A 17,262-nucleotide genomic window follows, 5' to 3' on the forward strand; every position below is an offset into this window, starting at 1 on the left:
GCCAAAAGGAAGAGGTCTAGAGTACTGATTTTCATTTCTTTAAAATGCTAAGAAGGTAAATGCAAAGTGCTTAGAATTCAGTAAGTTTCTGTGATAATGTAAATGAGAAGAAACATAGAGGTTTCTTAGAAGATATATATTTGTTGATTCGATTGTATTTCAATCACAAAATTGACACAAAAATTTCATTTCTGATGTCAACATTAACTTTTCCTAATATTAATTGTAGTAATAATTTTTCTAACACTAAATATTCTTCGGTGAATAAGACATCATTGTAATTATTTTTTGTTCTCTGTCTGCACTATATGCAATTAAGCAATTAAAATTTTATAAAAATAGTATATTTCTTAAATTAAAATGCTAGAATTCTTTAGAAGATTATTATAGCTCGGTAGTTACGGCACAAATTTTGAGGTTTTTATTTTACTATTTCCATCCTACTTAACAGATATTTCGACGCACTTCAACAATTCTCCAGCCACAATACTTCGGTCGTTAAAACTGGCAGCTGTCTCATAAAACCGTAATTTTGGTTAAAGAACCGTGTAGAGTATATTTTTCTTATGTTTATATAATATTAAAATTATTTCGATTTTATTGCCTTCCTTGCAAGCAGCCATAGAAGAGTGCTTCGGGAACTCATATAGCAAACAAGCCATCATCAGTTAAATTCTCACTGGTGGATAAACGGTCTGTGCAAACAACTTTTGTTTTACTCTTTGCGTAATATTTTACGCATATTTCGAAAATTCTTCACGCTTCCACAAGCCATCATAGCTCAGTGGATAGAGCACTGGTCTTGTAAACCAGAGGTCGTGAGTTCAATCCTCACTGGTGGCTGAAAGACTCGTAAGGAGAATTTTTGCTTCTTTCTATGAATTGTATTTACACATCTATCGACTTGCCTTTAATAAGCACAAGTTTTTATAGCTCAGTGGTCTATCAATGGTCTCGTGAAACAAAATTTTGCTTCAAAAATTGCGGTTGTATATTTTTCTTCTGTTTGCATAATACTTGAAATTATTTTGACTTTATTGCCTTCCTTGCAAGCAGCCATAGAAGAGTGGTTCGGGAACTGGTATAGCAAGCAAGCCATCATCAGTAAAGTTCTCATTGGTGGATGAATGGTCTGAGCAAACCACTTTTTCTTACTCCTTGGGTAATACTTAAAGCATATTTCGACGTTTTTCACGCTCGCACAAGCCATCATAGCTCAGTGGTTAGAGCACTGGTCTTGTAAACCAGGGGTCGTGAGTTCAATCCTCACTGGTGGCTGAATGACTCGTAAGGAGAATCTTTGCTTCTTTCTATGAATTGTATTTACACATCTATCGACTTGCCTTTAATAAGCACAAGTTTTTATAGCTCAGTGGTCTATCAATGGTCTCGAGAAACAAAATTTTGCTTCAAAAATTGCGGTTGTATATTTTTCTTCTGTTTGCATAATACTTGAAATTATTTTGACTTTATTGCCTTCCTTGCAAGCAGCCATAGAAGAGTGGTTCGGGAACTGGTATAGCAAGCAAGCCTTCATCAGTAAAGTTCTCATTGGTGGATGAATGGTCTGAGCAAACCACTTTTTCTTACTCCTTGGGTAATACTTAAAGCATATTTCGACGTTTTTCACGCTCGCACAAGATATCATAGCTCAGTGGTTAGAGCACTGGTCTTGTAAACCAGGGGTCGTGAGTTCAATCCTCACTGGTGGCTGAAAGACTCGTAAGGAGAATTTTTGCTTCTTTCTATGAATTGTATTTACACATCTATCGACTTGCTTTTAATAAGCACAAGTTTTTATAGCTCAGTGGTCTATCAATGGTCTCGTGAAACAAAATTTTGCTTCAAAAATTGTGGTTGTATATTTTTCTTCTGTTTGCATAATACTTGAAATTATTTTGACTTTATTGCCTTCCTTGCAAGCAGCCATAGAAGAGTGGTTCGGGAACTGGTATAGCAAGCAAACCATCATCAGTAATGTTCTCATTGGTGGATGAATGGTCTGAGCAAACCACTTTTTCTTACTCTTTGGGTAATACTTAAAGCATATTTCGACGTTTTTCACGCTCGCATAAGCCATCATAGCTCAGTGGTTAGAGCACTGGTCTTGTAAACCAGGGGTCGTGAGTTCAATCCTCACTGGTGGCTGAAAGACTCGTAAGGAGAATTTTTGCTTCTTTCTATGAATTGTATTTACACATCTATCGACTTGCTTTTAATAAGCACAAGTTTTTATAGCTCAGTGGTCTATCAATGGTCTCGAGAAACAAAATTTTGCTTCAAAAATTGCGGTTGTATATTTTTATTCTGTTTGCATAATACTTGAAATTATTTTGACTTTATTGCCTTCCTTGCAAGCAGCCATAGAAGAGTGGTTCGGGAACTGGTATAGCAAGCAAACCATCATCAGTAATGTTCTCATTGGTGGATGAATGGTCTGAGCAAACCACTTTTTCTTACTCTTTGGGTAATACTTAAAGCATATTTCGACGTTTTTCACGCTCGCATAAGCCATCATAGCTCAGTGGTTAGAGCACTGGTCTTGTAAACCAGGGGTCGTGAGTTCAATCCTCACTGGTGGCTGAAAGACTCGTAAGGAGAATTTTTGCTTCTTTCTATGAATTGTATTTACACATCTATCGACTTGCTTTTAATAAGCACAAGTTTTTATAGCTCAGTGGTCTATCAATGGTCTCGAGAAACAAAATTTTGCTTCAAAAATTGCGGTTGTATATTTTTATTCTGTTTGCATAATACTTGAAATTATTTTGACTTTATTGCCTTCCTTGCAAGCAGCCATAGAAGAGTGGTTCGGGAACTGGTATAGCAAGCAAACCATCATCAGTAATGTTCTCATTGGTGGATGAATGGTCTGAGCAAACCACTTTTTCTTACTCTTTGGGTAATACTTAAAGCATATTTCGACGTTTTTCACGCTCGCATAAGCCATCATAGCTCAGTGGTTAGAGCACTGGTCTTGTAAACCAGGGGTCGTGAGTTCAATCCTCACTGGTGGCTGAAAGACTCGTAAGGAGAATTTTTGCTTCTTTCTATGAATTGTATTTACACATCTATCGTCTTGCCTTTAATAAGCACAAGTTTTTATAGCTCAGTGGTCTATCAATGGTCTCGTGAAACAAAATTTTGCTTCAAAAATTGCGGTTGTATATTTTTCTTCTGTTTGCATAATACTTGAAATTATTTTGACTTTATTGCCTTCCTTGCAAGCAGCCATAGAAGAGTGGTTCGGGAACTGGTATAGCAAGCAAGCCATCATCAGTAAAGTTCTCATTGGTGGATGAATGGTCTGAGCAAACCACTTTTTCTTACTCCTTGGGTAATACTTAAAGCATATTTCGACGTTTTTCACGCTCGCACAAGCCATCATAGCTCAGTGGCTAGAGCACTGGTCTTGTAAACCAGGGGTCGTGAGTTCAATCCTCACTGGTGGCTGAATGACTCGTAAGGAGAATCTTTGCTTCTTTCTATGAATTGTATTTACACATCTATCGACTTGCCTTTAATAAGCACAAGTTTTTATAGCTCAGTGGTCTATCAATGGTCTCGAGAAACAAAATTTTGCTTCAAAAATTGCGGTTGTATATTTTTCTTCTTTTTGCATAATACTTGAAATTATTTTGACTTTATTGCCTTCCTTGCAAGCAGCCATAGAAGAGTGGTTCGGGAACTGGTATAGCAAGCAAGCCTTCATCAGTAAAGTTCTCATTGGTGGATGAATGGTCTGAGCAAACCACTTTTTCTTACTCCTTGGGTAATATTTAAAGCATATTTCGACGTTTTTCACGCTCGCACAAGATATCATAGCTCAGTGGTTAGAGCACTGGTCTTGTAAACCAGGGGTCGTGAGTTCAATCCTCACTGGTGGCTGAAAGACTCGTAAGGAGAATTTTTGCTTCATTCTATGAATTGTATTTACACATCTATCGACTTGCTTTTAATAAGCACAAGTTTTTATAGCTCAGTGGTCTATCAATGGTCTCGAGAAACAAAATTTTGCTTCAAAAATTGCGGCTGTATATTTTTATTCTGTTTGCATAATACTTGAAATTATTTTGACTTTATTGCCTTCCTTGCAAGCAGCCATAGAAGAGTGGTTCGGGAACTGGTATAGCAAGCAAACCATCATCAGTAATGTTCTCATTGGTGGATGAATGGTCTGAGCAAACCACTTTTTCTTACTCTTTGGGTAATACTTAAAGCATATTTCGACGTTTTTCACGCTCGCATAAGCCATCATAGCTCAGTGGTTAGAGCACTGGTCTTGTAAACCAGGGGTCGTGAGTTCAATCCTCACTGGTGGCTGAAAGACTCGTAAGGAGAATTTTTGCTTCTTTCTATGAATTGTATTTACACATCTATCGTCTTGCCTTTAATAAGCACAAGTTTTTATAGCTCAGTGGTCTATCAATGGTCTCGTGAAACAAAATTTTGCTTCAAAAATTGCGGTTGTATATTTTTCTTCTGTTCTGCATAATACTTGAAATTATTTTGACTTTATTGCCTTCCTTGCAAGCAGCCATAGAAGAGTGGTTCGGGAACTGGTATAGCAAGCAAGCCATCATCAGTAAAGTTCTCATTGGTGGATGAATGGTCTGAGCAAACCACTTTTTCTTACTCCTTGGGTAATACTTAAAGCATATTTCGACGTTTTTCACGCTCGCACAAGCCATCATAGCTCAGTGGTTAGAGCACTGGTCTTGTAAACCAGGGGTCGTGAGTTCAATCCTCACTGGTGGCTGAATGACTCGTAAGGAGAATCTTTGCTTCTTTCTATGAATTGTATTTACACATCTATCGACTTGCCTTTAATAAGCACAAGTTTTTATAGCTCAGTGGTCTATCAATGGTCTCGAGAAACAAAATTTTGCTTCAAAAATTGTGGTTGTATATTTTTCTTCTGTTTGCATAATACTTGAAATTATTTTGACTTTATTGCCTTCCTTGCAAGCAGCCATAGAAGAGTGGTTCGGGAACTGGTATAGCAAGCAAGCCATCATCAGTAAAGTTCTCATTGGTGGATGAATGGTCTGAGCAAACCACTTTTTCTTACTCTTTGGGTAATAATTAAAGCATATTTCGACGTTTTTCACGCTCGCACAAGCCATCATAGCTCAGTGGTTAGAGCACTGGTCTTGTAAACCAGGGGTCGTGAGTTCAATCCTCACTGGTGGCTGAAAGACTCGTAAGGAGAATTTTTGCTTCTTTCTATGAATTGTATTTACACATCTATCGACTTGCTTTTAATAAGCACAAGTTTTTAAGGCTCAGTGGTCTAACAATGGTCTCGAGAAACAAAATTTTGCTTCAAAAATTGCGGTTGTATATTTTTATTCTGTTTGCATAATACTTGAAATTATTTTGACTTTATTGCCTTCCTTGCAAGCAGCCATAGAAGAGTGGTTCGGGAACTGGTATAGCAAGCAAACCATCATCAGTAATGTTCTCATTGGTGGATGAATGGTCTGAGCAAACCACTTTTTCTTACTCTTTGGGTAATACTTAAAGCATATTTCGACGTTTTTCGCGCTCGCACAAGCCATCATAGCTCAGTGGTTAGAGCACTGGGCTTGTAAACCAGGGGTCGTGAGTTCAATCCTCACTGGTGGCTGAAAGACTCGTAAGGAGATTTTTTGCTTCTTTTTATGAATTGTATTTACACATGTATCGACTTGCTTTTAGTAAGCACAAGTTTTTATAGCTCAGTGGTCTATCAATGGTCTCGAGAAACAAAATTTTGCTTCAAAAATTGCGGTTGTATATTTTTCTTCTGTTTGCATAATACTTGAAATTATTTTGACTTTATTGCCTTCCTTGCAAGCAGCCATAGAAGAGTGCTTCGGGAACTGATATAGCAAACAAGCCCTCATCAGGTAAATTCTCACTGGTGGATGAACGGTCTGTGCAAACAACTTTTGTTTTACTCTTTGCGTAATATTTTACGCATATTTCGAAAATTCTTCACGCTTCCACAAGCCATCATAGCTCAGTGGTTAGAGCACTGGTCTTGTAAACCAGGGGTCGTGAGTTCAATCCTCACTGGTGGCTGAAAGACTCGTAAGGAGATTTTTTGCTTCTTTCTATGAATTGTATTTACACATCTATCGACTTGCTTTTAATAAGCACAAGTTTTTATAGCTCAGTGGTCTATCAATGGTCTCGTGAAACAAAAGTTTGCTTCAAAAATTGCGGTTGTATATTTTTCTTCTGTTTGCATAATACTTGAAATTATTTTGACTTTATTGCCTTCCTTGCAAGCAGCCATAGAAGAGTGGTTCGGGAACTGGTATAGCAAGCAAGCCATCATCAGTAAAGTTCTCATTGGTGGATGAATGGTCTGAGCAAACCACTTTTTCTTACTCTTTGGGTAATACTTAAAGCATATTTCGACGTTTTTCACGCTCGCACAAGGCATCATAGCTCAGTGGTTAGAGCACTGGTCTTGTAAACCAGGGGTCGTGAGTTCAATCCTCACTGGTGGCTGAATGACTCGTAAGGACAATTTTTGCTTCTTTCTATGAATTGTATTTACACATCTATTGACTTGCTTTTATTAAGCACAAGTTTTTATAGCTCAGTGGTCTATCAATGGTCTCGTGAAACAAAATTTTGCTTCAAAAATTGCGGTTGTATATTTTTCTTCTGTTTGCATAATACTTGAAATTATTTTGACTTTATTGCCTTCCTTGCAAGCAGCCATAGAAGAGTGGTTCGGGAACTGGTATAGCAAGCAAGCCATCATCAGTAAAGTTCTCATTGGTGGATGAATGGTCTGAGCAAACCACTTTTTCTTACTCTTTGGGTAATACTTAAAGCATATTTCGACGTTTTTCACGCTCGCACAAGCCATCATAGCTCAGTGGTTAGAGCACTGGTCTTGTAAACCAGGGGTCGTGAGTTCAATCCTCACTGGTGGCTGAAAGACTCGTAAGGAGAATTTTTGCTTCTTTCTATGAATTGTATTTACACATCTATCGACTTGCTTTTAATAAGCACAAGTTTTTATAGCTCAGTGGTCTATCAATGGTCTCGTGAAACAAAAGTTTGCTTCAAAAATTGCGGTTGTATATTTTTCTTCTGTTTGCATAATACTTGAAATTATTTTGACTTTATTGCCTTCCTTGCAAGCAGCCATAGAAGAGTGCTTCGGGAACTGATATAGCAAACAAGCCCTCATCAGTTAAATTCTCACTGGTGGATGAACGGTCTGTGCAAACAACTTTTGTTTTACTCTTTGCGTAATATTTTACGCATATTTCGAAAATTCTTCACGCTTCCACAAGCCATCATAGCTCAGTGGTTAGAGTACTGGTCTTGTAAACCAGGGGTCTTGAGTTCAATCCTCACTGGTGGCTGAAAGACTCGTAAGGAGATTTTTTGCTTCTTTCTATGAATTGTATTTACACATCTATCGACTTGCTTTTAATAAGCACAAGTTTTTATAGCTCAGTGGTCTATCAATGGTCTCGTGAACCAAAATTTTGCTTCAAAAATTGCGGTTGTATATTTTTCTTCTGTTTGCATAATACTTGAAATTATTTTGACTTTATTGCCTTCCTTGCAAGCAGCCATAGAAGAGTGGTTCGGGAACTGGTATAGCAAGCAAGCCATCATCAGTAAAGTTCTCATTGGTGGATGAATGGTCTGAGCAAACCACTTTTTCTTACTCTTTGGGTAATACTTAAAGCATATTTCGACGTTTTTCACGCTCGCACAAGGCATCATAGCTCAGTGGTTAGAGCACTGGTCTTGTAAACCAGGGGTCGTGAGTTCAATCCTCACTGGTGGCTGAATGACTCGTAAGGACAATTTTTGCTTCTTTCTATGAATTGTATTTACACATCTATCGACTTGCTTTTAATAAGCACAAGCTTTTATAGCTCAGTGGTCTATCAATGGTCTCGTGAAACAAAATTTTGCTTCAAAAATTGCGGTTGTATATTTTTCTTCTGTTTGCATAATACTTGAAATTATTTTGACTTTATTGCCTTCCTTGCAAGCAGCCATAGAAGAGTGCTGTGGGAACTGATATAGCAAACAAGCCGTCATCAGTTAAATTCTCTCTGGTGGATGAACGGTCTGTGCAAACAACTTTTGTTTTACTCTTTGCGTAATATTTTACGCATATTTCGAAAATTCTTCACGCTTCCACAAGCCATCATAGCTCAGTGGTTAGAGCACTGGTCTTGTAAACCAGGGGTCGTGAGTTCAATCCTCACTGGTGGCTGAAAGACTCGTAAGGAGATTTTTTGCTTCTTTCTTTGAATTGTATTTACACATCTATCGACTTGCTTTTAATAAGCACAAGTTTTTATAGCTCAGTGGTCTATCAATGGTCCCGTGAAACAAAAGTTTGCTTCAAAAATTGCGGTTGTATATTTTTCTTCTGTTTGCATAATACTTGAAATTATTTTGACTTTATTGCCTTCCTTGCAAGCAGCCATAGAAGAGTGGTTCGGGAACTGGTATAGCAAGCAAGCCATCATCAGTAAAGTTCTCATTGGTGGATGAATGGTCTGAGCAAACCACTTTTTCTTACTCTTTGGGTAATACTTAAAGCATATTTCGACGTTTTTCACGCTCGCACAAGGCATCATAGCTCAGTGGTTAGAGCACTGGTCTTGTAAACCAGGGGTCGTGAGTTCAATCCTCACTGGTGGCTGAATGACTCGTAAGGACAATTTTTGCTTCTTTCTATGAATTGTATTTACACATCTATCGACTTGCTTTTATTAAGCACAAGTTTTTATAGCTCAGTGGTCTATCAATGGTCTCGTGAAACAAAATTTTGCTTCAAAAATTGCGGTTGTATATTTTTCTTCTGTTTGCATAATACTTGAAATTATTTTGACTTTATTGCCTTCCTTGCAAGCAGCCATAGAAGAGTGGTTCGGGAACTGGTATAGCAAGCAAGCCATCATCAGTAAAGTTCTCATTGGTGGATGAATGGTCTGAGCAAACCACTTTTTCTTACTCTTTGGGTGATACTTAAAGCATATTTCGACGTTTTTCACGCTCGCACAAGCCATCATAGCTCAGTGGTTAGAGCACTGGTCTTGTAAACCAGGGGTCGTGAGTTCAATCCTCACTGGTGGCTGAAAGACTCGTAAGGAGAATTTTTGCTTCTTTCTATGAATTGTATTTACACATCCATCGACTTGCTTTTAATAAGCACAAGTTTTTATAGCTCAGTGGTCTATCAATGGTCTCGTGAAACAAAAGTTTGCTTCAAAAATTGCGGTTGTATATTTTTCTTCTGTTTGCATAATACTTGAAATTATTTTGACTTTATTGCCTTCCTTGCAAGCAGCCATAGAAGAGTGGTTCGGGAACTGGTATAGCAAGCAAGCCTTCATCAGTAAAGTTCTCATTGGTGGATGAATGGTCTGAGCAAACCACTTTTTCTTACTCCTTGGGTAATACTTAAAGCATATTTCGACGTTTTTCACGCTCGCACAAGATATCATAGCTCAGTGGTTAGAGCACTGGTCTTGTAAACCAGGGGTCGTGAGTTCAATCCTCACTGGTGGCTGAAAGACTCGTAAGGAGAATTTTTGCTTCTTTCTATGAATTGTATTTACACATCTATCGACTTGCTTTTAATAAGCACAAGTTTTTATAGCTCAGTGGTCTATCAATGGTCTCGTGAAACAAAATTTTGCTTCAAAAATTGTGGTTGTATATTTTTCTTCTGTTTGCATAATACTTGAAATTATTTTGACTTTATTGCCTTCCTTGCAAGCAGCCATAGAAGAGTGGTTCGGGAACTGGTATAGCAAGCAAACCATCATCAGTAATGTTCTCATTGGTGGATGAATGGTCTGAGCAAACCACTTTTTCTTACTCTTTGGGTAATACTTAAAGCATATTTCGACGTTTTTCACGCTCGCATAAGCCATCATAGCTCAGTGGTTAGAGCACTGGTCTTGTAAACCAGGGGTCGTGAGTTCAATCCTCACTGGTGGCTGAAAGACTCGTAAGGAGAATTTTTGCTTCTTTCTATGAATTGTATTTACACATCTATCGACTTGCTTTTAATAAGCACAAGTTTTTATAGCTCAGTGGTCTATCAATGGTCTCGAGAAACAAAATTTTGCTTCAAAAATTGCGGTTGTATATTTTTCTTCTGTTTGCATAATACTTGAAATTATTTTGACTTTATTGCCTTCCTTGCAAGCAGCCATAGAAGAGTGGTTCGGGAACTGGTATAGCAAGCAAACCATCATCAGTAATGTTCTCATTGGTGGATGAATGGTCTGAGCAAACCACTTTTTCTTACTCTTTGGGTAATACTTAAAGCATATTTCGACGTTTTTCACGCTCGCATAAGCCATCATAGCTCAGTGGTTAGAGCACTGGTCTTGTAAACCAGGGGTCGTGAGTTCAATCCTCACTGGTGGCTGAAAGACTCGTAAGGAGAATTTTTGCTTCTTTCTATGAATTGTATTTACACATCTATCGTCTTGCCTTTAATAAGCACAAGTTTTTATAGCTCAGTGGTCTATCAATGGTCTCGTGAAACAAAATTTTGCTTCAAAAATTGCGGTTGTATATTTTTCTTCTGTTTGCATAATACTTGAAATTATTTTGACTTTATTGCCTTCCTTGCAAGCAGCCATAGAAGAGTGGTTCGGGAACTGGTATAGCAAGCAAGCCATCATCAGTAAAGTTCTCATTGGTGGATGAATGGTCTGAGCAAACCACTTTTTCTTACTCCTTGGGTAATACTTAAAGCATATTTCGACGTTTTTCACGCTCGCACAAGCCATCATAGCTCAGTGGTTAGAGCACTGGTCTTGTAAACCAGGGGTCGTGAGTTCAATCCTCACTGGTGGCTGAATGACTCGTAAGGAGAATCTTTGCTTCTTTCTATGAATTGTATTTACACATCTATCGACTTGCCTTTAATAAGCACAAGTTTTTATAGCTCAGTGGTCTATCAATGGTCTCGAGAAACAAAATTTTGCTTCAAAAATTGTGGTTGTATATTTTTCTTCTGTTTGCATAATACTTGAAATTATTTTGACTTTATTGCCTTCCTTGCAAGCAGCCATAGAAGAGTGGTTCGGGAACTGGTATAGCAAGCAAGCCATCATCAGTAAAGTTCTCATTGGTGGATGAATGGTCTGAGCAAACTACTTTTTCTTACTCTTTGGGTAATAATTAAAGCATATTTCGACGTTTTTCACGCTCGCACAAGCCATCATAGCTCAGTGGTTAGAGCACTGGTCTTGTAAACCAGGGGTCGTGAGTTCAATCCTCACTGGTGGCTGAAAGACTCGTAAGGAGAATTTTTGCTTCTTTCTATGAATTGTATTTACACATCTATCGACTTGCTTTTAATAAGCACAAGTTTTTAAGGCTCAGTGGTCTAACAATGGTCTCGAGAAACAAAATTTTGCTTCAAAAATTGCGGTTGTATATTTTTATTCTGTTTGCATAATACTTGAAATTATTTTGACTTTATTGCCTTCCTTGCAAGCAGCCATAGAAGAGTGGTTCGGGAACTGGTATAGCAAGCAAACCATCATCAGTAATGTTCTCATTGGTGGATGAATGGTCTGAGCAAACCACTTTTTCTTACTCTTTGGGTAATACTTAAAGCATATTTCGACGTTTTTCGCGCTCGCACAAGCCATCATAGCTCAGTGGCTAGAGCACTGGGCTTGTAAACCAGGGGTCGTGAGTTCAATCCTCACTGGTGGCTGAATGACTCGTAAGGAGAATTTTTGCTTCTTTTTATGAATTGTATTTACACATGTATCGACTTGCTTTTAGTAAGCACAAGTTTTTATAGCTCAGTGGTCTATCAATGGTCTCGAGAAACAAAATTTTGCTTCAAAAATTGCGGTTGTATATTTTTCTTCTGTTTGCATAATACTTGAAATTATTTTGACTTTATTGCCTTCCTTGCAAGCAGCCATAGAAGAGTGCTTCAGGAACTGATATAGCAAACAAGCCCTCATCAGGTAAATTCTCACTGGTGGATGAACGGTCTATGCAAACAACTTCTGTTTTACTCTTTGCGTAATATTTAACGCATATTTCGAAAATTCTTCACGCTTCCACAAGCCATCATAGCTCAGTGGTTAGAGCACTGGTCTTGTGAACCAGGGGTCGTGAGTTCAATCCTCACTGGTGGCTGAATGACTCGTAAGGAGAATTTTTGCTTCTTTCTATGAATTGTATTTACACATCTATCGACTTGCTTTTAAAAACCACAATTTTTTATAGCTCAGTGGTCTATCAATGGTCTCGTGAAACAAAATTTTGCTTCAAAAATTGCGGTTGTATATTTTTCTTCTGTTTGCATAATACTTGAAATTATTTTGACTTTATTGCCTTCCTCGCAAGCAGCCATAGAAGAGTGGTTCGGGAACTGGTATAGCAAGCAAGCCATCATCAGTAAAGTTCTCATTGGTGGAAAAACGGTCTGAGCAAACCACTTTTTCTTACTCTTTGGGTAATACTTAAAGCATATTTCGACGTTTTTCACGCTCGCACAAGCCATCATAGCTCAGTGGTTAGAGCACTGGGCTTGTAAACCAGGGGTCGTGAGTTCAATCCTCACTGGTGGCTGAATGACTCGTAAGGAGAATTTTTGCTTCTTTTTATGAATTGTATTTACACATGTATCGACTGGCTTTTAGTAAGCACAAGTTTTTATAGCTCAGTGGTCTATCAATGGTCTCGAGAAACAAAATTTTGCTTCAAAAATTGCGGTTGTATATTTTTCTTCTGTTTGCATAATACTTGAAATTATTTTGACTTTATTGCCTTCCTTGCAAGCAGCCATAGAAGAGTGCTTCAGGAACTGATATAGCAAACAAGCCCTCATCAGGTAAATTCTCACTGGTGGATGAACGGTCTGTGCAAACAACTTTTGTTTTACTCTTTGCGTAATATTTTACGCATATTTCGAAAATTCTTCACGCTTCCACAAGCCATCATAGCTCAGTGGTTAGAGCACTGGTCTTGTAAACCAGGGGTCGTGAGTTCAATCCTCACTGGTGGCTGAATGACTCGTGAGGAGAATTTTTGCTTCTTTCTATGAATTGTATTTACACATCTATCGACTTGCTTTTAATAAGCACAAGTTTTTATAGCTCAGTGGTCTATCAATGGTCTCGAGAAACAAAATTTTGCTTCAAAAATTGCGGTTGTATATTTTTCTTCTGTTTGCATAATACTTGAAATTATTTTGACTTTATTGCCTTCCTTGCAAGCAGCCATAGAAGAGTGCTTCGGGAACTGATATAGCAAACAAGCCCTCATCAGGTAAATTCTCACTGGTGGATGAACGGTCTATGCAAACAACTTTTGTTTTACTCTTTGCGTAATATTTAACGCATATTTCGAAAATTCTTCACGCTTCCACAAGCCATCATAGCTCAGTGGTTAGAGCACTGGTCTTGTGAACCAGGGGTCGTGAGTTCAATCCTCACTGGTGGCTGAATGACTCGTAAGGAGAATTTTTGCTTCTTTCTATGAATTGTATTTACACATCTATCGACTTGCTTTTAAAAACCACAATTTTTTATAGCTCAGTGGTCTATCAATGGTCTCGTGAAACAAAATTTTGCTTCAAAAATTGCGGTTGTATATTTTTCTTCTGTTTGCATAATACTTGAAATTATTTTGACTTTATTGCCTTCCTCGCAAGCAGCCATAGAAGAGTGGTTCGGGAACTGGTATAGCAAGCAAGCCATCATCAGTAAAGTTCTCATTGGTGGAAAAACGGTCTGAGCAAACCACTTTTTCTTACTCTTTGGGTAATACTTAAAGCATATTTCGACGTTTTTCACGCTCGCACAAGCCATCATAGCTCAGTGGTTAGAGCACTGGTCTTGTAAACCAAGGGTCGTGAGTTCAATCCTCACTAGTGGCTGAAAGACTCGTAAGGAGAATTTTTGCTTCTTTCTATGAATTGTATTTACTCATCTATCGACTTGCTTTTAATAAGCACAAGTTTTTATAGCTCAGTGGTCTATCAATGGTCTCGTGAAACAAAAGTTTGCTTCAAAAATTGCGGTTGTATATTTTTCTTCTGTTTGCATAATACTTGAAATTATTTTGACTTTATTGCCTTCCTTGCAAGCAGCCATAGAAGAGTGGTTCGGGAACTGGTATAGCAAGCAAGCCATCATCAGTAAAGTTTTCATTGGTGGATGAATGGTCTGAGCAAACCACTTTTTCTTACTCTTTGGGTAATACTTAAAGCATATTTCGACGTTTTTCACGCTCGCGCAAGCCATCATAGCTCAGTGGTTAGAGCACTGCACTTGTAAACCAGGGGTCGTGAGTTCAATCCTCACTGGTGGCTGAATGACTCGTAAGGAGAATTTTTGCTTCTTTCTATGAATTGTATTTACACATCTATCGACTTGCTTTTAATAAGCACAAGTTTTTATAGCTCAGTGGTCTATCAATGGTCTCGTGAAACAAAATTTTGCTTCAAAAATTGCGGTTGTATATTTTTCTTCTGTTTGCATAATACTTGAAATTATTTTGACTTTATTGCCTTCCTTGCAAGCAGCCATAGAAGAGTGCTTCGGGAACTGATATAGCAAACAAGCCGTCATCAGTTAAATTCTCACTGGTGGATGAACGGTCTGTGCAAACAACTTTTGTTTTACTCTTTGCGTAATATTTTACGCATATTTCGAAAATTCTTCAACGCTTCCACAAGCCATCATAGCTCAGTGGTTAGAGCACTGGTCTTGTAAACCAGGGGTCGTGAGTTCAATCCTCACTGGTGGCTGAAAGACTCGTAAGAAGATTTTTTGCTTCTTTCTATGAATTGTATTTACACATCTATCGACTTGCTTTTAATAAGCACAAGTTTTTATAGCTCAGTGGTCTATCAATGGTCTTGTGAAACAAAAGTTTGCTTCAAAAATTGCGGTTGTATATTTTTCTTCTGTTTGCATAATACTTGAAATTATTTTGACTTTATTGCCTTCCTTGCAAGCAGCCATAGAAGAGTGGTTCGGGAACTGGTATAGCAAGCAAGCCATCATCAGTAAAGTTCTCATTGGTGGATGAATGGTCTGAGCAAACCACTTTTTCTTACTCTTTGGGTAATACTTAAAGCATATTTCGACGTTTTTCACGCTCGCACAAGCCATCATAGCTCAGTGGTTAGAGCACTGGTCTTGTAAACCAGGGGTCGTGAGTTCAATCCTCACTGGTGGCTGAATGACTCGTAAGGAGATTTTTTGCTTCTTTCTATGAATTGTATTTACACATCTATCGACTTGCCTTTAATAAGCACAAGTTTTTATAGCTCAGTGGTCTATCAATGGTCTCGAGAAACAAAATTTTGCTTCAAAAATTGTGGTTGTATATTTTTCTTCTGTTTGCATAATACTTGAAATTATTTTGACTTTATTGCCTTCCTTGCAAGCAGCCATAGAAGAGTGGTTCGGGAACTGGTATAGCAAGCAAGCCATCATCAGTAAAGTTCTCATTGGTGGATGAATGGTCTGAGCAAACTACTTTTTCTTACTCTTTGGGTAATAATTAAAGCATATTTCGACGTTTTTCACGCTCGCACAAGCCATCATAGCTCAGTGGTTAGAGCACTGGTCTTGTAAACCAGGGGTCGTGAGTTCAATCCTCACTGGTGGCTGAAAGACTCGTAAGGAGAATTTTTGCTTCTTTCTATGAATTGTATTTACACATCTATCGACTTGCTTTTAATAAGCACAAGTTTTTAAGGCTCAGTGGTCTAACAATGGTCTCGAGAAACAAAATTTTGCTTCAAAAATTGCGGTTGTATATTTTTATTCTGTTTGCATAATACTTGAAATTATTTTGACTTTATTGCCTTCCTTGCAAGCAGCCATAGAAGAGTGGTTCGGGAACTGGTATAGCAAGCAAACCATCATCAGTAATGTTCTCATTGGTGGATGAATGGTCTGAGCAAACCACTTTTTCTTACTCTTTGGGTAATACTTAAAGCATATTTCGACGTTTTTCGCGCTCGCACAAGCCATCATAGCTCAGTGGTTAGAGCACTGGGCTTGTAAACCAGGGGTCGTGAGTTCAATCCTCACTGGTGGCTGAATGACTCGTAAGGAGAATTTTTGCTTCTTTTTATGAATTGTATTTACACATGTATCGACTTGCTTTTAGTAAGCACAAGTTTTTATAGCTCAGTGGTCTATCAATGGTCTCGAGAAACAAAATTTTGCTTCAAAAATTGCGGTTGTATATTTTTCTTCTGTTTGCATAATACTTGAAATTATTTTGACTTTATTGCCTTCCTTGCAAGCAGCCATAGAAGAGTGCTTCAGGAACTGATATAGCAAACAAGCCCTCATCAGGTAAATTCTCACTGGTGGATGAACGGTCTGTGCAAACAACTTTTGTTTTACTCTTTGCGTAATATTTTACGCATATTTCGAAAATTCTTCACGCTTCCACAAGCCATCATAGCTCAGTGGTTAGAGCACTGGTCTTGTAAACCAGGGGTCGTGAGTTCAATCCTCACTGGTGGCTGAATGACTCGTGAGGAGAATTTTTGCTTCTTTCTATGAATTGTATTTACACATCTATCGACTTGCTTTTAATAAGCACAAGTTTTTATAGCTCAGTGGTCTATCAATGGTCTCGAGAAACAAAATTTTGCTTCAAAAATTGCGGTTGTATATTTTTCTTCTGTTTGCATAATACTTGAAATTATTTTGACTTTATTGCCTTCCTTGCAAGCAGCCATAGAAGAGTGCTTCGGGAACTGATATAGCAAACAAGCCGTCATCAGTTAAATTCTCACTGGTGGATGAACGGTCTGTGCAAACAACTTTTGTTTTACTCTTTGCGTAATATTTTACGCATATTTCGAAAATTCTTCAACGCTTCCACAAGCCATCATAGCTCAGTGGTTAGAGCACTGGTCTTGTAAACCAGGGGTCGTGAGTTCAATCCTCACTGGTGGCTGAAAGACTCGTAAGAAGATTTTTTGCTTCTTTCTATGAATTGTATTTACACATCTATCGACTTGCTTTTAATAAGCACAAGTTTTTATAGCTCAGTGGTCTATCAATGGTCTTGTGAAACAAAAGTTTGCTTCAAAAATTGCGGTTGTATATTTTTCTTCTGTTTGCATAATACTTGAAATTATTTTGACTTTATTGCCTTCCTTGCAAGCAGCCATAGAAGAGTGGTTCGGGAACTGGTATAGCAAGCAAGCCATCATCAGTAAAGTTCTCATTGGTGGATGAATGGTCTGAGCAAACTACT

At 38.1% G+C, this 17,262-nt stretch overlaps 38 non-coding genes across 38 annotated transcripts; all 38 read left to right on the plus strand.

The window, feature by feature from the left end:
- Window positions 1-770: 770 nt before the first annotated feature.
- Window positions 771-843, plus strand: Trnat-ugu (transfer RNA threonine (anticodon UGU)). Its single transcript has one exon. It is a non-coding gene; the product is annotated as a tRNA-Thr (tRNA).
- Window positions 844-1,205: 362 nt separating this feature from the next.
- Window positions 1,206-1,278, plus strand: Trnat-ugu (transfer RNA threonine (anticodon UGU)). Its single transcript has one exon. It is a non-coding gene; the product is annotated as a tRNA-Thr (tRNA).
- A 362-nt stretch (window positions 1,279-1,640) lies between these two features.
- Trnat-ugu (transfer RNA threonine (anticodon UGU)) lies at window positions 1,641-1,713 on the plus strand. The gene has a single exon. It is a non-coding gene; the product is annotated as a tRNA-Thr (tRNA).
- A 362-nt stretch (window positions 1,714-2,075) lies between these two features.
- Window positions 2,076-2,148, plus strand: Trnat-ugu (transfer RNA threonine (anticodon UGU)). The gene has a single exon. It is a non-coding gene; the product is annotated as a tRNA-Thr (tRNA).
- A 362-nt stretch (window positions 2,149-2,510) lies between these two features.
- Trnat-ugu (transfer RNA threonine (anticodon UGU)) lies at window positions 2,511-2,583 on the plus strand. Its single transcript has one exon. It is a non-coding gene; the product is annotated as a tRNA-Thr (tRNA).
- Window positions 2,584-2,945: 362 nt separating this feature from the next.
- On the plus strand, window positions 2,946-3,018 carry Trnat-ugu (transfer RNA threonine (anticodon UGU)). Its single transcript has one exon. It is a non-coding gene; the product is annotated as a tRNA-Thr (tRNA).
- Window positions 3,019-3,380: 362 nt separating this feature from the next.
- On the plus strand, window positions 3,381-3,453 carry Trnat-ugu (transfer RNA threonine (anticodon UGU)). Its single transcript has one exon. It is a non-coding gene; the product is annotated as a tRNA-Thr (tRNA).
- Window positions 3,454-3,815: 362 nt separating this feature from the next.
- On the plus strand, window positions 3,816-3,888 carry Trnat-ugu (transfer RNA threonine (anticodon UGU)). The gene has a single exon. It is a non-coding gene; the product is annotated as a tRNA-Thr (tRNA).
- Window positions 3,889-4,250: 362 nt separating this feature from the next.
- On the plus strand, window positions 4,251-4,323 carry Trnat-ugu (transfer RNA threonine (anticodon UGU)). The gene has a single exon. It is a non-coding gene; the product is annotated as a tRNA-Thr (tRNA).
- A 363-nt stretch (window positions 4,324-4,686) lies between these two features.
- On the plus strand, window positions 4,687-4,759 carry Trnat-ugu (transfer RNA threonine (anticodon UGU)). Its single transcript has one exon. It is a non-coding gene; the product is annotated as a tRNA-Thr (tRNA).
- Window positions 4,760-5,121: 362 nt separating this feature from the next.
- Window positions 5,122-5,194, plus strand: Trnat-ugu (transfer RNA threonine (anticodon UGU)). Its single transcript has one exon. It is a non-coding gene; the product is annotated as a tRNA-Thr (tRNA).
- A 362-nt stretch (window positions 5,195-5,556) lies between these two features.
- On the plus strand, window positions 5,557-5,629 carry Trnat-ugu (transfer RNA threonine (anticodon UGU)). The gene has a single exon. It is a non-coding gene; the product is annotated as a tRNA-Thr (tRNA).
- Window positions 5,630-5,993: 364 nt separating this feature from the next.
- Trnat-ugu (transfer RNA threonine (anticodon UGU)) lies at window positions 5,994-6,066 on the plus strand. Its single transcript has one exon. It is a non-coding gene; the product is annotated as a tRNA-Thr (tRNA).
- A 362-nt stretch (window positions 6,067-6,428) lies between these two features.
- Trnat-ugu (transfer RNA threonine (anticodon UGU)) lies at window positions 6,429-6,501 on the plus strand. The gene has a single exon. It is a non-coding gene; the product is annotated as a tRNA-Thr (tRNA).
- Window positions 6,502-6,863: 362 nt separating this feature from the next.
- On the plus strand, window positions 6,864-6,936 carry Trnat-ugu (transfer RNA threonine (anticodon UGU)). The gene has a single exon. It is a non-coding gene; the product is annotated as a tRNA-Thr (tRNA).
- A 364-nt stretch (window positions 6,937-7,300) lies between these two features.
- Window positions 7,301-7,373, plus strand: Trnat-ugu (transfer RNA threonine (anticodon UGU)). Its single transcript has one exon. It is a non-coding gene; the product is annotated as a tRNA-Thr (tRNA).
- A 362-nt stretch (window positions 7,374-7,735) lies between these two features.
- Trnat-ugu (transfer RNA threonine (anticodon UGU)) lies at window positions 7,736-7,808 on the plus strand. The gene has a single exon. It is a non-coding gene; the product is annotated as a tRNA-Thr (tRNA).
- Window positions 7,809-8,172: 364 nt separating this feature from the next.
- Window positions 8,173-8,245, plus strand: Trnat-ugu (transfer RNA threonine (anticodon UGU)). Its single transcript has one exon. It is a non-coding gene; the product is annotated as a tRNA-Thr (tRNA).
- Window positions 8,246-8,607: 362 nt separating this feature from the next.
- Trnat-ugu (transfer RNA threonine (anticodon UGU)) lies at window positions 8,608-8,680 on the plus strand. Its single transcript has one exon. It is a non-coding gene; the product is annotated as a tRNA-Thr (tRNA).
- A 362-nt stretch (window positions 8,681-9,042) lies between these two features.
- Window positions 9,043-9,115, plus strand: Trnat-ugu (transfer RNA threonine (anticodon UGU)). Its single transcript has one exon. It is a non-coding gene; the product is annotated as a tRNA-Thr (tRNA).
- A 362-nt stretch (window positions 9,116-9,477) lies between these two features.
- Trnat-ugu (transfer RNA threonine (anticodon UGU)) lies at window positions 9,478-9,550 on the plus strand. Its single transcript has one exon. It is a non-coding gene; the product is annotated as a tRNA-Thr (tRNA).
- Window positions 9,551-9,912: 362 nt separating this feature from the next.
- Trnat-ugu (transfer RNA threonine (anticodon UGU)) lies at window positions 9,913-9,985 on the plus strand. Its single transcript has one exon. It is a non-coding gene; the product is annotated as a tRNA-Thr (tRNA).
- Window positions 9,986-10,347: 362 nt separating this feature from the next.
- Window positions 10,348-10,420, plus strand: Trnat-ugu (transfer RNA threonine (anticodon UGU)). Its single transcript has one exon. It is a non-coding gene; the product is annotated as a tRNA-Thr (tRNA).
- Window positions 10,421-10,782: 362 nt separating this feature from the next.
- Window positions 10,783-10,855, plus strand: Trnat-ugu (transfer RNA threonine (anticodon UGU)). Its single transcript has one exon. It is a non-coding gene; the product is annotated as a tRNA-Thr (tRNA).
- A 362-nt stretch (window positions 10,856-11,217) lies between these two features.
- Trnat-ugu (transfer RNA threonine (anticodon UGU)) lies at window positions 11,218-11,290 on the plus strand. The gene has a single exon. It is a non-coding gene; the product is annotated as a tRNA-Thr (tRNA).
- Window positions 11,291-11,652: 362 nt separating this feature from the next.
- Window positions 11,653-11,725, plus strand: Trnat-ugu (transfer RNA threonine (anticodon UGU)). Its single transcript has one exon. It is a non-coding gene; the product is annotated as a tRNA-Thr (tRNA).
- Window positions 11,726-12,089: 364 nt separating this feature from the next.
- Window positions 12,090-12,162, plus strand: Trnat-ugu (transfer RNA threonine (anticodon UGU)). Its single transcript has one exon. It is a non-coding gene; the product is annotated as a tRNA-Thr (tRNA).
- A 362-nt stretch (window positions 12,163-12,524) lies between these two features.
- On the plus strand, window positions 12,525-12,597 carry Trnat-ugu (transfer RNA threonine (anticodon UGU)). Its single transcript has one exon. It is a non-coding gene; the product is annotated as a tRNA-Thr (tRNA).
- Window positions 12,598-12,961: 364 nt separating this feature from the next.
- On the plus strand, window positions 12,962-13,034 carry Trnat-ugu (transfer RNA threonine (anticodon UGU)). The gene has a single exon. It is a non-coding gene; the product is annotated as a tRNA-Thr (tRNA).
- A 364-nt stretch (window positions 13,035-13,398) lies between these two features.
- Trnat-ugu (transfer RNA threonine (anticodon UGU)) lies at window positions 13,399-13,471 on the plus strand. Its single transcript has one exon. It is a non-coding gene; the product is annotated as a tRNA-Thr (tRNA).
- Window positions 13,472-13,833: 362 nt separating this feature from the next.
- On the plus strand, window positions 13,834-13,906 carry Trnat-ugu (transfer RNA threonine (anticodon UGU)). The gene has a single exon. It is a non-coding gene; the product is annotated as a tRNA-Thr (tRNA).
- A 362-nt stretch (window positions 13,907-14,268) lies between these two features.
- On the plus strand, window positions 14,269-14,341 carry Trnat-ugu (transfer RNA threonine (anticodon UGU)). The gene has a single exon. It is a non-coding gene; the product is annotated as a tRNA-Thr (tRNA).
- Window positions 14,342-14,706: 365 nt separating this feature from the next.
- Trnat-ugu (transfer RNA threonine (anticodon UGU)) lies at window positions 14,707-14,779 on the plus strand. Its single transcript has one exon. It is a non-coding gene; the product is annotated as a tRNA-Thr (tRNA).
- A 362-nt stretch (window positions 14,780-15,141) lies between these two features.
- Trnat-ugu (transfer RNA threonine (anticodon UGU)) lies at window positions 15,142-15,214 on the plus strand. Its single transcript has one exon. It is a non-coding gene; the product is annotated as a tRNA-Thr (tRNA).
- A 362-nt stretch (window positions 15,215-15,576) lies between these two features.
- Trnat-ugu (transfer RNA threonine (anticodon UGU)) lies at window positions 15,577-15,649 on the plus strand. The gene has a single exon. It is a non-coding gene; the product is annotated as a tRNA-Thr (tRNA).
- A 362-nt stretch (window positions 15,650-16,011) lies between these two features.
- On the plus strand, window positions 16,012-16,084 carry Trnat-ugu (transfer RNA threonine (anticodon UGU)). Its single transcript has one exon. It is a non-coding gene; the product is annotated as a tRNA-Thr (tRNA).
- Window positions 16,085-16,448: 364 nt separating this feature from the next.
- On the plus strand, window positions 16,449-16,521 carry Trnat-ugu (transfer RNA threonine (anticodon UGU)). Its single transcript has one exon. It is a non-coding gene; the product is annotated as a tRNA-Thr (tRNA).
- Window positions 16,522-16,886: 365 nt separating this feature from the next.
- On the plus strand, window positions 16,887-16,959 carry Trnat-ugu (transfer RNA threonine (anticodon UGU)). Its single transcript has one exon. It is a non-coding gene; the product is annotated as a tRNA-Thr (tRNA).
- Window positions 16,960-17,262: the final 303 nt, after the last annotated feature.

This window comes from Argiope bruennichi, chromosome 9 (assembly GCF_947563725.1).
Source record: "Argiope bruennichi chromosome 9, qqArgBrue1.1, whole genome shotgun sequence".
Classification (NCBI taxonomy): Eukaryota; Metazoa; Arthropoda; class Arachnida; order Araneae; family Araneidae; genus Argiope; species Argiope bruennichi.